General features: G+C 35.5%; 1 non-coding gene across 1 annotated transcript; it reads left to right on the top strand.

Moving 5' to 3' along the window:
* Positions 1–10,662: 10,662 nt before the first annotated feature.
* On the top strand, positions 10,663–10,765 carry LOC119471138. The gene has a single exon (XR_005200136.1). It is a non-coding gene; the product is annotated as a U6 spliceosomal RNA (small nuclear RNA).
* The last annotated feature ends 4,190 nt before the right edge of the window (positions 10,766–14,955 follow it).

The following is a 14,955-nucleotide window of genomic DNA, read 5'->3' as shown; positions in this document are numbered from 1 at the left end:
TCAATATTTGAACACATCTGTAACTCATTTGAAGTATTAGTTAGCAAGCTCTATTTTAATGTGTGATTAATTTCTGGAATGTTCATAATATATATGTCTTAATGTTCTAAACATTCTCCAGGAGTACTTCTTCTGCCTATTTGACCCTTCAAAGCAGGAAATGTGTTAAAGATTCTCATAGCTATTGAATGCCGGCCAATTTAAAGATATTTTGTGTGCTAAAGATATTTTGCTTTCTTCTTTTCAAAGCTATGCTATTTCTTAATACAGATTCTTGATTCCTAGAATTTTCATGTAAATTTTAACATTCGGCTATAAGCTATTGCATTCTAAGGGGATAACATTTGAAATTAATGAGGAGAAATACCCATCAACTACAGTTCCTTAACTTGGAACTGCTGTAGTAAGTGGATGCTAGTCTACTTTGAAGAAGACAGTGTGTTTTCGGCAGTATTTTGAGAACCAGCAGACATTTTGATATTTTTACGTAATAGTGTATTAGGTTCTTAGGGCTGCCATAATGAAATACCATGACTTAAATAATGTAATTTTATTTTCTCACAGTTCTGGAAGCTGGAAATCCAAAATTGAGGTGTCAGTGGGTTTAGTTTCTCCTTAATTCTCTCTTTGCTTGCAGGCGGCTGCGTTTTCAATATATCTTCGGGTAATGAGGGGCAGGAGGGGAACAGAGGCATTCCGAAGACGCTTTCAGTTGTCCCTATCCAGTGGGCACAGGGGCTCAGATCCCTCCCTGTTCCTTTGTGTTCCCCGATGTGCCCAGGTCCTTGATCTTTCTTATCCCAAGAATGGAGAAGGGGTCCTGGAGATGTGGTGAGCTTACCGTTGGGATAAATATCACAGGCCCAGGTAATTTAGCAGAGAGCGATTTATTAGGCAGAGAGAAAGAGAGAGAGAAGGAGTGAGAGAGCGCACATGCTGCTATGGGAGGGGATCCAAGGGAGAATCTGCACAGGTAAGTGACAGGGAGATTTTAACCCTGGAGTTATTCCAGCTCCATTCATCTTCTTGTTCAAAGAGAGGAGTTCTTTCAAACTTCCGCTGGAGTGACTGATTTTTCACTTGGATGTTGGATTGGCTGCTAGGTTCACAGCAGAGGCCCTTCCTCCCACAGCTTTTCCCAGGCTTTCTAAACAGAGGAGCTCACCTGGAATTTCTACCTAGCCCTCTCACGGGAAAGTCAGACAAAGAACTTTACCTTCCCGGATGGTAGCCTGGATGGAGGCAAGGCTCTGGGAAGCTTTTGCCTTTGAAATCACGCCCTTTGTGGACCTGGGAAGAGAGGTTTTTTGCCTTAACACAGTCCCTCATTCAAATGACTTTCCATCTGTGTAAACAAATCCCTACATATCTTTGTGTGTTCAAATTTTCTTTTTTTATAAGGACAGCTGTCCTTAGATTGGATTAGGTCCCACTCTAATCGGCCTCATTTTAACATAATTACCCTTTATAGGCACTATTTCCAGATATAGACACATTCAGAGGTACTGGGGATTACAGATTTAATATGAATTTTTGGGGAACACAATTCATCCCATAACTATAAGGAAAGCATTTTAGGGGATATAAAGCATTTTAGGGGATACAAATAATAATTTAAATAATAATAAATAATATTATTATTATATTATTTAATAATATTAAATAATAATAACTGACAAATTACAAATAATTTAAATAATAACTGACAATTACTGATCTTCCTTAAAATAACAAGACCTTTCTCTCCTGGGAGGACTCCATTTCAGGCTTCATTAAGAGATTACCTCTATCTTTACAAGAGTAGGCATAATCAAATATTTGGCCTATCAGAATACCAAATCTCTCTAACTACAATGATTTGTTCTAGATTAGCACATTATTCAAGCTAAAATAGTATGTATCTTCGTTGTGCCCTGTTAACTAGAACTATCAGGAGAGACAATTCATTTAGAGATATAAGCTTAGATTGTACCTTGGCATTCAATAAGCACAAAGCATTACAGATGTAACACAACAAAACTTTACTTTTTCCTCAAGTTATAGGTTCAAAAAGTGAGAGATTCTCTAGAGAATATTTTTATGTGATCACTCAGCAATTTACTTTGCTTTCTTTCATCAACATGAAAGAAACGTGCTTCCACATAGCATGCTTCCCACAACAAGGAAGATGAAAGCTAGAGGGATGTGTACTGAATTCTCCATATTTTAAACGGGAATTATTCTTTTTCCTCACAGTCCATTGGCCAGAATTAGTCATATGGCCACGTTGACTGCTAGAGGGCTGAGGATGTTGGGGACACATGGCTTTTTGATAAGAAGTAAACATTTTTTTTCTGCAAATTTTACAAATTACATAAGATGGAACTGCTATACTTCATGAATAAAGCAATTTTCATTAGGACACAATGAGGTCAATGTACAAAAGCAGCAAAAATTTGTAGAGAGAAAAGACTGAGGCTGAAGATACTGGACCTTACTTTCTTTTAGCCTCTTATTTAGTGTTACCTTCTGAATAGAGCAGTTGGGTGAGCCAGTAAAAAATAATGATAATTATTACTGTCATTATTTTAATGTTAATTTTACATCCAAAAGCAACTGGTAAAGGTGTACTTCATGCAACATGCTAATACATTATCATTATGTTGTATTTTTAATACATTATAATTATGTTTTATATTTTTCTGTTAAACTTAATTTGTGACATTTGCTTTGAATGTTATATTCATATATTACCATGTTTTAAATTTAATTTAATATTTATCTTGTTGCTGGACTTAAATCTCATTTTTTTGAGCATTCTCAATTTGTTACATAATATCTTTTGATTTGGTGAAAGCTTTCCTCATTCTCTATTTTGTGCTTCTTGTTTGGAAACAGGGCATTTATTTCTATTAATTTAGTGAATGCTATAAAGCCTTTTTTAAAAAAAATTAAATAACTTTACAAAGAAATCAGTTTCTTGATTTTTATATCTGAAAATGAAATTGCTCTGAAAGTTTTATTTTTCAGTTTCTACATTAATTTTTTAAGGTATTTTACTCATTTAAAGTTTTGTCATTTTACCTTAGGTTTAGCATTTATTCAGAATGAACATGTTTGCAAATAACTCTACCCAGTTGTTTTTATGTTTATTCTTTTGCATATCACTTCTTTTCTTGATTCATGTTCTTAAATTCAACTGTAGTGTTTTACACTACTTCAGTCTGAAAAATCTTATTTCACCTATACTTACTCAAGAAGTTTAGCTAAGCTTAAAATTTTAGGTTGATGGATATTTTTACACCATTACTTTGTGATATTTATAATTTTCTGCTTTTTAAAATCTTTCTCAAATGCTAATGGGACATTTTGATATACTACAGCCAGTCCAAGTGGTAGGATTGAAAGCCACAGTACGTAGATAATGTCACAATACCATACTGTACATGTTAAGCACATGAGACATTCAGAGAATCTTAAGGATTCTTGGCCAAAGAGATCTAGATAGAAACTGAAGTCCATGCAGAAAAGTTAATAAAGCAAGCCTAAGACCACTCTGCTTATAAATGCCGCTTTGCAAGGTTAACCCTTGGCTGGCATCTGGGAACTCGGCTGGTAAACAGTTTCATACCTCGATATAAAACATACCCTAACTGATAAAAGTGGCTCACTGTGCATAAACTACTTGTACAATGTGGCTTATGGTAAACCATGCTTTCCTTCTGGGAGTCTAGAACTTTGCTACATGCTAGGAAGATAATCCCTAAATGAGCAGACCCCAATAAAAGCCTTGGGCACTGAGTTTCTAGTAGGCTGGCTTCCTTGGGCAGAAAATTCCCACACCTATTGCTGCATTTTTATTGCTGGTTGAAGTGTGTGCTGTCTGTGACTGCTCATGGAGGAAGAAAACATGAGACATTTAAACGGATTCTTCCAGATGTCTTTCTCTCTTATTATTCGGCTGTGTATCCTTACTATAGTACATTGCTATAGTAAATCTTAGCCAAGAGTATAACTATGTTTAAGAGTATATTGCGCTTCAGTATAATAACAATAATTATTGTTTCTTATATAAGTATTGTGCTATACAAGCAAACATGAATTTTCTAATTTTAATGAGGATAATACCTTTTATCTAATAAGTTTATCATGAAGTCTACATAACACAGGAACATGTTCTATCATTTAATAGCTATAAATGAATTTTCTCTTGCTTTTGTTTATTTCTCACAAGCAAGTCTATGAGACCAATATTAATAAAAAAGTAAATAAAAATGAATTGTAGGGAAAAGTTCACCTGAAATATATGGAATTTCAATCAAGTGTTACAGGTTTGGAAGTGACTTTGGTGAAAAAGAGAAAAAAAGGGTGTTATACATTGAGTAAGGAGGAATTCCATTTAAACAAAATATTCTTCAAAATATAAGGTTATAGTGATACAATGGAAATAGAAAAGGAGATCATATTTATTGAATCTGAGGACACAAAGGAGATAGAAATGTAATAAAGTGGTGCTTATTCTAATCCCAGTGGTCTCTTTCTACAGGAGATAGGCACATAAAATCACCAAAAACCAAATCAGCTTCTCTCTCTAATTTCAAGGGAATTTATTGGTATTAATAGGGCACATCATGACCTCAGTAAAACAAAAATAAATTGTACACTGTGAGAATTAGGATTGTCTTAAAGATAATTCAATATATTTTCTCATTGATCATGTAAATGATGCTATATTTCTTCAAAGACATACAACCTATATAAACAAACTACTAATGCTATCCTATTTGTCTTCCTTATTTGTATCTACACTGAACTAGCAAGTATTTTCTTAGGGATCTGTGGGGCTGAGTATTAACATTTGCTTAAACCAGTAAATGGATTAATCATGGAGTTTTTCTTGCCTATTGATTGGCTGGTATCAGTATATTCTTCTGTCTATATTGCTTGAATATTGAAGATAAAGTTATTTTGGATTCCTGACTTAATGGGGAAGGTCTCACATTAGTTTCTCCAATTTGGTAAATTGAAATCCTACTCCTTGTGGGATTGATATCCAGGGAGCTGTTAGGATTAAGGATTAGGAACACTTCCAGAGCAACTCTGGCTCCACTGTTTCCTTTTCCATTCTAGTTCAAGTTGTTGGGTTTATAGAACCATTTTTGTTTTCTTTAGTTTTGTTGAAGATTTCTGTTGTTGTGGTTGCTGTTTACATTGAAGACTTGCTTTATTTTCATGAGAACTCAGCAATAGTTTAAAAACTGCATTCTTTTTAACTAAAATTGTATTTGCATGTTTTACAGTAGGGGATCATGTCAGAATATCTACTCTTTGTGAATTGGGTTTAAATAGCAGAATTTTTTAACATTTGATTATATGTTAGTCAAACTTACATTATTTTTTAAAATTTTAAAATAAAATCTCCATTGAACACTTATGAAAACCCATACTACCTTTAAATTTAATTCAGTTTTTCAGAATAATATATGAACAGTTTTAGAATCATATACTCCCATTAAAGTGGTAACAATAAAAAATAAGGCCTTAAAAACAAGTGTGTCTCATCACCGCTTATTTCTCAAGCCATGCTTTTCAGAGATAACTGAACTCTTTAAACTTTTAGCTTTTCCATTTATTATTAACCTCCATACCTTAAAATACTATTTGTTTCATTATTTTCATGATTCAAATTGTATAAATTAAACTTGACCTCTTATTATGGATGATAAGGAATAAGCTTTAACAATAAGCTCCATTTTCAACAACCATGTTAAAGTTGTAATTTTGGTTAAATCTATATTCTGTATTTTTTATTCTGATTTTGTAACTATTGTTCTGAATACTTTAGATTTTATAAGTGTATCTGCTGCACTGACACTTTAAATAATTTTTTTTATTCACTGGTGTTCTGAATTGTTATACTGAAGCACCAGAGATGATTAGATTTGTGGATGGATTTTTAAAACAGGTAATTCTGCTAAAGTCAAAGGAGAACAAAAAAGAAGGATGTGGCTTGACATGTAAATTCTGTAGGGAAGGAAGATGATGAAGAAGCTGTTGATACAGAAGAAAGTAGGAAAAGAAAGGAAGTGTCATTTTGATAAAGGTTCACCATTTGGATAGGAAAGAATTAGATGTCCTGAGCCAAGGCTAATCCATTAGGATGAGCACTAGAATGGGTGAAAATTAAAAAAAATGATAGAATGCTTAATTTCAGCATTTTTATTTTGTTTATAAAGAACCTATTGTAATAATTGTTGTATGCCTATCTACTATGAGGATATAATACATACAAATATATGTGTATGTGTATAAACTAAGAAATATTATCAACAAAATAATCTTTCTGACTTTAAAATTGTTGAAAACCAATAGAATTTTAATAACAAGTTCAAAAATAGATGAAGAAAATCAGGAAACTCTTCATTAATGGAATTACCTTTGGAGTGATTGAAAGAAATATTTTTTTTATTTGTTTGGTCTTTTTCCTTTTTGTTTTCTCAAGTTCCATTGGTTGTTTTGCATGTTTTTATTTTTATTTTTGTTTTGTGATATATAACTCCAAATGCTGCCCCAAGACATTCAAGTATGTGGAACAGAAGACATTTTTACCCCCCAATAATGGGATTACATGCACATCAAGATGGGAAATAGGGAAAGCCAAATTGCTTTGTATGATAAAGTGAGAAGAGTCTAAACTGTTGGAATAAGGACAGGGATATGGGAAAGAGACGAAGTGGGAGCCAGGAGGGTGAGGCCTTGTAAGGGAGGAGGGTAGATAGTGTCCTTCAGAGACAGAGCAGCGCTGAACAAGCCCAGGGAAAACGATTACAAAGATTTGATCTATAAAATGTTTGTTAGGCGATATACTATTCACTCACTCACTCTCATTGTCACTCCTAAGGTATTTCTAGAAAAGCAACAATTAATTTTTATTTTGTAAAAATTGGATCTTTTAGACAAACTGTAGGGAGGCAGGTGTCTGTATCTGAATGGTTCTGAAACACTTCAGTATTTTAAAATTTCAACAACAAACATATTTCTGCCTTTATCTTTTTGTCATAAAATACACATGTAGCATAAAATTCTCCATTTTGACAATTTTTTACTGTCATTAATTATACTCACAATGTCATCACTACCTATTTCCAAAGATTTTTATCACCCCAAACAGAAACTGCACACATTAAGCAATGATTCCTCAACCCCTTCCCCATCATCTCCTGGTAACTTCTAATCTACTGTCAAAACAGTGTGATTTTGCTCCCCAGAAAATACTTGACAATGTCTTGAGGCTCTGTTAGCTGTCACAGTAAGGAAATAGGGAGATGCCATTGTCATCTTATTCCTACAGGTACCAGTATGCTCCATCTAATAAGTTGCTGCTTCCTGAGATCAAACCTTGAACTATAACATTCAATGAGAGTCTTCCAAAGTTCCACCATTATTCTCCATATCAGCCCTAACAAAATGAACATGACCAGACCCACCTCTTACTGGAAGGGGATCAGTGCTCAAATTGTAGACATACTGTTTTATCCTATAGGTGTGCTGAATTTCCTAAATATTATTCACAGCCAGTAGATCACTGTGTTTGAGATTTTACTCTGGAGCCTTCTGCCACACCCACATGGATGGTCTGTGAGATGAATAAGATCCTGTGCCCTGTTGAAAGAAGGACTGATGAGCAAACATCAGTTGAAAATCCCTTCCAGCAAACCATTAAAAATATTTTTACATCATTCAAAGATGAAAACAATAGAAATTATGTTATTTAAAAAATATATATAGGCATTTATTTGTAGATTTTGCTATATATCACTTTATCTATATATTTTACTATAATTTATTTCAATTATACGGAGATCCACTAAAAATAACCTCTTCTAGCTGGCCTCCTCTTTGTCAACCATCTCACTCAGTACTTAGGTTTGCCCATTTCGGCCTCATCAAAGAAGGGAGACATCTTCAAGTGTAGCTTGCATATCAAGGAGTTGGTACAAATGATTTTAGGTGTTCCTACTATAGTTAAAGTATCCCTGGAAAAATTTAAGGGCAAACACTCAACTTCTCCTTAATAATTAGTAACCTGAAAAATCACAATAAGGGCATATGTGTGGTCTAGGGACTTGAGTAAGTAGAGAATGCAATGCCACACCATGCTCAGATGCTGATTGAGCAAGATATAGGACAGTCATGCTTTAAAAAACAGCCTCTTGATAGCATAATTCTTCATCTGAACATGAAGCCCCAGCTGCAGACCTACCCATTGCATTGCTTCTAGCCTCAAAATGCTTTGCTTCTAGTCTATGAGTCTCATCCCGAGAGTGAATTTACTTGGGCTGGGCAAGCTTTCCGGGCGTTGGGTTCTGATAGGAAAGCCAGAAAGAGTAGCCTTTGCCAGTAGAAGCATCCTAAGCTTCATTCTGTGAGGAAAAGCTAGAAAAGGCATGTAGTCTTAATAGCTGAGAAAAAGGATGCTAGAGGTCTCAAGGAAGGAAAGAAAGCACATCGTGGACAGAAAGGATTGTAGAATAGCCAAATCAGAGGGAAGGACCACTCTGCCTAGTTCAGTGAATGGCCTGAGACAACTAAAAGAAAGACCCCGCTAGTCCTGCCACAGAACACACAGGTTCCTTTTTCCTTAAAAAAAAAAAAGGGAAACAAAGATAAGGAGCTGTTTCCAGTGACTTTGTCCTCATAACAAAGAATAGAGGCAGGAAGGTCCACTGCAAATAGACAAATCAGTACTAGCCCCTGTACAAAGTCCAGGCCCAGATGAAATTGAGGCTGTTCTTCTAGATTCAGGATCCTGCAGCCCAGGGGCACGTGAAAGCCTTTGACCTGATTTTGGAAGGATCACAGAAGCTTAGGCAGAGATATGTACCATGACTGAAAAGACACAAGGAAAACCTCCATCACCAGGCAGAGGTTTTAAATGAGAATTCTTGATTTGACACGACTCCCTCCTATCCAGATGAAGAAAAGTTTTGGAAAAGTACAGCATCACACCACCATCAAAGATCAGAATGCAGGTTCTGAGGGATAGTGTAGTCTTAACAGGAACATGCGCTTCTGAAATCGTAAGAGATATTCCTTGTGTAAATGCGTCAGATTCAATGATTAGTCCATCTGTCAGATTTAGTCCCCTCCCACAATCTCCTGGTTTGCTTCTGCAGGAGCCAGGATCTCCAAGCTTGGGCTGGAGAAACTGGATCACTCAGGCTACTTTTCTCACTCAGCCAGGTTTTGCTTTGGTAGATGTTTTGCAAGTAAGTCAGTTCCTCTGCCAACCTGTCCAAGGAGACAGCATCAAGATTTTTTTTTTTCCGGAAAATGTAGGGATTCCTTTGGAAGCTAACAGTAATTGAGTATATATATATATATTTTTTATAGTTTCCAGTCATTGAGATTTGTGCTAATCTGTTATACAACAAACAGCTTTTACACCAAACATCCAAACAATTAAAACAAATCAAAACAAAACAACGTCTAATCTTTCTTCATTCCGCAACTCCAATTTTTTTGTTTTTGTTAATATAAAGGGTGACGCTTACTCAATTTATAATTCTTAAATGTTACCTCTTGAGTGGTTAATGAGTCAGCCTTCAGTCGTTCTGCTAAATTGTGCCAATGTGAGCCCTATTTGGCAGCTGATTTGGTTTGGCTTTGTCCTCACCCAAATCTCATCTTGAATTGCAGTTCCCATAATCCCCACATATCCTAGGAGGGAGCTGGTAGGAGGTAACTGAATCATGGGGGTGGCTACCTCATGCTGTTCTCGTGATAGGGAGTGAGTTCTTACAAGTTCTGATTGCTTTATAAGGGGCTTTTCCCTGTTTGCTGGGAACTTCTCCTTGCTGCCACCATTTGAAGAAGGATGTGCTTGCTTCCCCTTCCACCATGATTGTACGTTTCCTGAGGCCTCCCCAGCCATGCAGAATTGTGAGTCAATTAAACCTCTTTCCTTTATAAATTCCCCAGTCTCAGGTATGTCTTTATTAGCAGCATGAGAACAGACTAATACAGCAGCGATGTCTAAAAGTATTGACAGATGATTAATAATTTTATATAGCAACTGTGAAGTCCTTAGTTTTTCTCATTTTGCTCAAATTTCTTTGAATAGATTATTGAAGACTTTGGGCTTTTGTTTTGTTTAAAATGAGCAGATTGTTGGACAATGCGCTGGAAGATATTTGTGTCTGAGTAAAGGAAGAGTCACTCTTAAAGAACCTCAATCCTGATACAATATCCATTTTATGTGTGTGTGTTTAATGACAACACTTGAGGCCTACTATCAGCAAACTTTACATACCTAATATGTTATTATTAACTATAGTTAGCATGCTGTTCATTAAGTCTCTAGTGCTTATTCATCTTATAATTAAAGGATTGCAGTCTTTTACCAATATCTTCCCTTTCCTCAAGCCCAGCCCCCGGTAACTATCACTCTGTTCTCTGTTACTATGAGCTTAACTTTGTGGTTTTTAGATTATACATAAAAGTGAGATCTTGCAGTATGTGTCTTCTTGTTTCTGGCATATTTTCACTTAGCATAATGTCTTCAAGGTTCATCCATTTGCAAACTAAGTTTGCAAATAGTGACAAAACTTCTTAATTTTAAGGCTGAATAATTACATATTTTCATGGTATTTGTATACACATGCACACACACATATATAGTCCTTGCTTTGGCAGCACATATACTAAAATTGGAACAATACAGAGAAGATTAGAATGGCTCCTGAGCAAGAATGACACTCTAATTCATGAAGCATTTCATATTTCTTTTTTAAAAAAATCTTTAAAAAATTTTTTAAATATATGCATATCACATTTTCTTTATCCATCCATCTGTTGACAGATAAGCACTTAGGTTTTTTCCTTATCTTGGTCATTGTGAATAATGTCGTAATAAACATGGGATTGCAGATATCTCCTCTAGATCCTGACTTTAATTTTTTTTTGGCATTTGTAACCAGAAGTGAGATTGCTGGATCATATGGTACTTCTATTTTAAATTTTTTGAAAAACTTCCATACTGTAATTTTTTTTTTTTTTTACTTTTTATTTTTAACCTTAATCATCCTGAGCTCTTTTGTGCTTTCAGCCCTTTGTACTAGCTGTCTCAATCTGCCTAATCACTTTTTTTTTTTTGTTTACTTTTTATTTTTTATTTCAACAGGTTTTAGGGGAACAAAATAGAATTTTTTTTCCTCTTCCAGGCACTGGCTGCCAGAATTATCACTTGTAGAGAGACAATGTGATAATTGTCAAACTGTCACCCAATCGCCTGACACTCCTGGTAGGTATTGGGGTGGGGAGCCCTCTCTTGTCCCACTTATGCCTGACTACCTGTAACAGACAGATGGATAAGTTATTCGGTGGTAATTTCTGAGACTTTGGTGCACCCATCACCTGAGCAGTGTATGCTGTACCCAGTGTATACTCTTTTAGTCCTCATGTCCCCTCTCAGTGTTTCTCCTGAGTCCCCAAAGTCCATTGTATTATTCTTATGCCTTTATGTACTTATAGCTTAACTCCCATTTATGAGTGAGAACATAGGATGTTTGCTTTTTCATTCCAAAGTTACTTCACTTAGAATAGTGGTCTCCATTTCAATCCAGGTTGCTGCTAATGTCATTATTTTATTCATTTTCATGGCTGAGTAGTATTCCATGATGTGTGTGTATGTGTGGGTGTGTGTATATATATATTACATATATATATATAAAATATAAATATGTCACATTTTCTTTACTCATTGACTGATGGGCATTTGGGCTGGTTCCATATTTTTGCAATTGCAAATTGTACTGCTATAAACATGAATGTGCAAGTATGTTTTGTATGATGACTTCTTTTCCACCTAGTAGTTAAATGGCTGGATCAAATGTTGTTTACTTTTAGTTCTTTAAGGAATCACCACACTGTTTTCCACAGTGTTGTATTAGTTTACAACCCTGCCACCAGGGTAAAAGTGTTCCCTTTTCACCACATTCATGCTAACATCTATTATTTTTTGATTATGGCCACTCTTGCAGGAGTAATATGGTATCACATTGTAGTTTTGATTTGCATTGCCCTGATAATTAGTATACTGATTTTATTTAATAATGGCTATACTAATTTACATTCGCACCAACAGTATATTAATACAAAGATTTCCTTTTTTCCATATCCTTATTGAACGGATCTTTTATCTTTTTAATAGTAGCTGTCCTAATAAGTGTGAGGTGATAGCTTACTGTGTATATTTGCATTTGCATTCTCATGATGATTAATGATTGTTTGCAATCCCGGTCTGACAAAGGGCTAATATCCAGAATCTACAAAAAACTTAACCAAATTTACAAGAAAAAAAAACCATCAAAAAGTGGGCAAAGGATATGAACAGATACTTCTCAAAAGAAGACATTTATGTAACCAACAAGCATAAGAAAAAAAAAAGCTTATCATCACTGGTCATTAGAGAAACGCAAATCAAAACTACAAAGAGATACCATCTCACACCAGTTAAAATGGGGATTATCAAAAATTCAGGAGACAAAAGATTCTGGAGAGGATGTGGATAAATAGGAATGCTTTTACACTGTTGGTGGGAGTATAAATAAGTTCAACCATTGTGAAAGACAATGTGATGGCTCCTCAAGGATCTAGAACTAGAAATACCATTTGATCCTGCAATCCCATTACTGGGTATATACCCAAAGGATTATAAATCCTTCCATTACAAAGACACATGCACACATATGTTTACTGAAGCACTATTCACAAAGCAAAGACTTGAACAACCCAAATGCTCATCAGTGATGGACTGGATAAAGAGAATTTTGCACATACACACTATGGAATACAATGCAGCCATACAAATGGATGAGTTCATGTCCTTTACAAGGACATGGATGAAGCTGGAAACCATCATTCTCAGCAAACTGACACACAAGAACAAAAAACCAAACACTGCACGTTCTCACTCATAAGTGGGAGATGAACAATGAGAACACATGGACATAGGGAGGGGAACATCACACACCAGGGCCTGTCAGGGCTTAGGGGCTGGGTGGGAGATAGTGTTAGGAGAAATATCTAATGTAGATGACGGGTTGATGGGTGCAGTGAACCACTATAGCATATATATACCTAAGTAACAACCCTGCACACTCTGCACATGTACCCCAGAACTTAAAGTACAATAACAACAACAACGACAAAAAAAAAACAGAACATTGGTGTACCCATCTTAACCCACATCATGGGTTAAAAAGAAGATTGCCAGGATGCCGTCACTCTTCCAGAAAGGCATCATTTGTTAAGTCCTTTTCTTTCATGGTTTGGAGTAAAAAAAAGTCAGTGATTAGAAATGTATCCCTCATAATAGGCTCTATTGCAGATTCTACTGTAAAGGCTGTGTTTATACAACAGACTTTAAATTATCTTGTGAAACAGAATTGCTCTGGATTACATGCTGGATAAACAGAGATGTATCTGAGCAGCTGCTGCCACTTGTGGCCTGTGGGAAATACATCAAATGTAGATTATAGATGTTCAGTTACAGAAGATAAAGAGACTTCTGAGTTAAGTGACTGGACTCTTTAGCTCATTCTTTGATTGCTTTAACTTTAGGTGGTTTAGTTTATAGGGACCCTGGGTAAGAAGCATACTCCAAACTCTTGGTATTCTCCTGATAGTCATAATAGTTTTCCTGGCACACTGTATTCTCTCAAAAGTTTTAAATGTTTGCATGTAGCTATCTCTAGAATGTCAAGTGGTATCTCCTCAACTGCAATGACAAGAACTGGCAGAAATGTGTGACCATGAGGACATCATAACCTATGAATGATATGCTGAGACTGGAAACCCAAAATGGTGGTAACTGAGAGTTGCCTTAAGGCCCTAGGTTTTGGTCACACTCTCACCTAATTGAGATCCTGACACAAGAAGGGAATTTTTCAACAAAATTATGGGAGACCTAGCTCATGCACTAGGTCTTAACAGACCAGAACAAACCAAAATGGAGTCACTCCTGCTAAATGTGACATAATCAAACTAGGACTTTCAAGAAACAAATAGATCCTAGAACAGAGCAGGGTTTGTTTTTTTCTCCTGTAAACAGAACAGCGCAGCATAAAGAGGTACCCTCTATTTTAACCCTTAAAAAAAGAAAAAAACTGAAATTCTTACTCCTACCTTTCAAAACCCACTATTATGCTATTTTCCAGTGGATTTCAAGTCCAAGTAAGCACATTTATGATAGTGATAGTAACATCAATGTCCAAAGTTTTGGTCAATCTCTCAAAATTGAGAAGATGACCAAAAGGGGGGAAATTGTTAAATCAAGCTTAGCCTAAAACTACCTCCTTACTTATTGAAGTTGGGCCTAAAGATTTTTCTGTATATAATGAACTATACCAAGTCAAGGTGTAACCAGACCTGTAGCCTACCCTTTTGCCAATCACCAAGTTTTGGCCAATCAAATGTAGCCAACTGTTCAAACTGTATTCAAATAAGAAACATCAACCCATAACGAATCCGGCTGTTTCTGTATCTCACTTCCATTTTCTGTACATCACTTTCCTTCTTCTTTCCATAGATCATCTTCTACCACATGGCTGTGTGGTGTCTCAGAGCCTATTCTGGCTCAGGAGTCTACCCAATTCGCAGACTCTTCATTACTTAATTAAACTCCTTTAAATTTAATTCGGCTGAAGTTTCTCTTTTAACATCCGAAACTCTTCCAACTGAAATAATTTAAATAATTTTTTAGAGATGTAAAACTTACATTATCAGGATCACTTAACAAGACATCATTCAAAAAATGACACAAGTTTAGGTTTTTCAACATTTGCATCTCTACTGAGTGGTTTAGAATAACCAGGTGAAAGAGATTGAAAAAAATAAAAACTTTATCAGGACTGTATTTTTTCTTTGTGGGTTTCAACTTTCTGCTCTCATGTATGTAGAAATTATTTTCTTTGT

The sequence above is a fragment of the Cebus imitator genome, unplaced genomic scaffold (genome assembly GCF_001604975.1).
Source record: "Cebus imitator isolate Cc_AM_T3 unplaced genomic scaffold, Cebus_imitator-1.0 Scaffold51, whole genome shotgun sequence".
Classification (NCBI taxonomy): Eukaryota; Metazoa; Chordata; class Mammalia; order Primates; family Cebidae; genus Cebus; species Cebus imitator.
The sequence above is the reverse complement of the archived record's forward strand: the minus strand, read 5'-3'. Positions and strand labels throughout refer to the sequence as shown.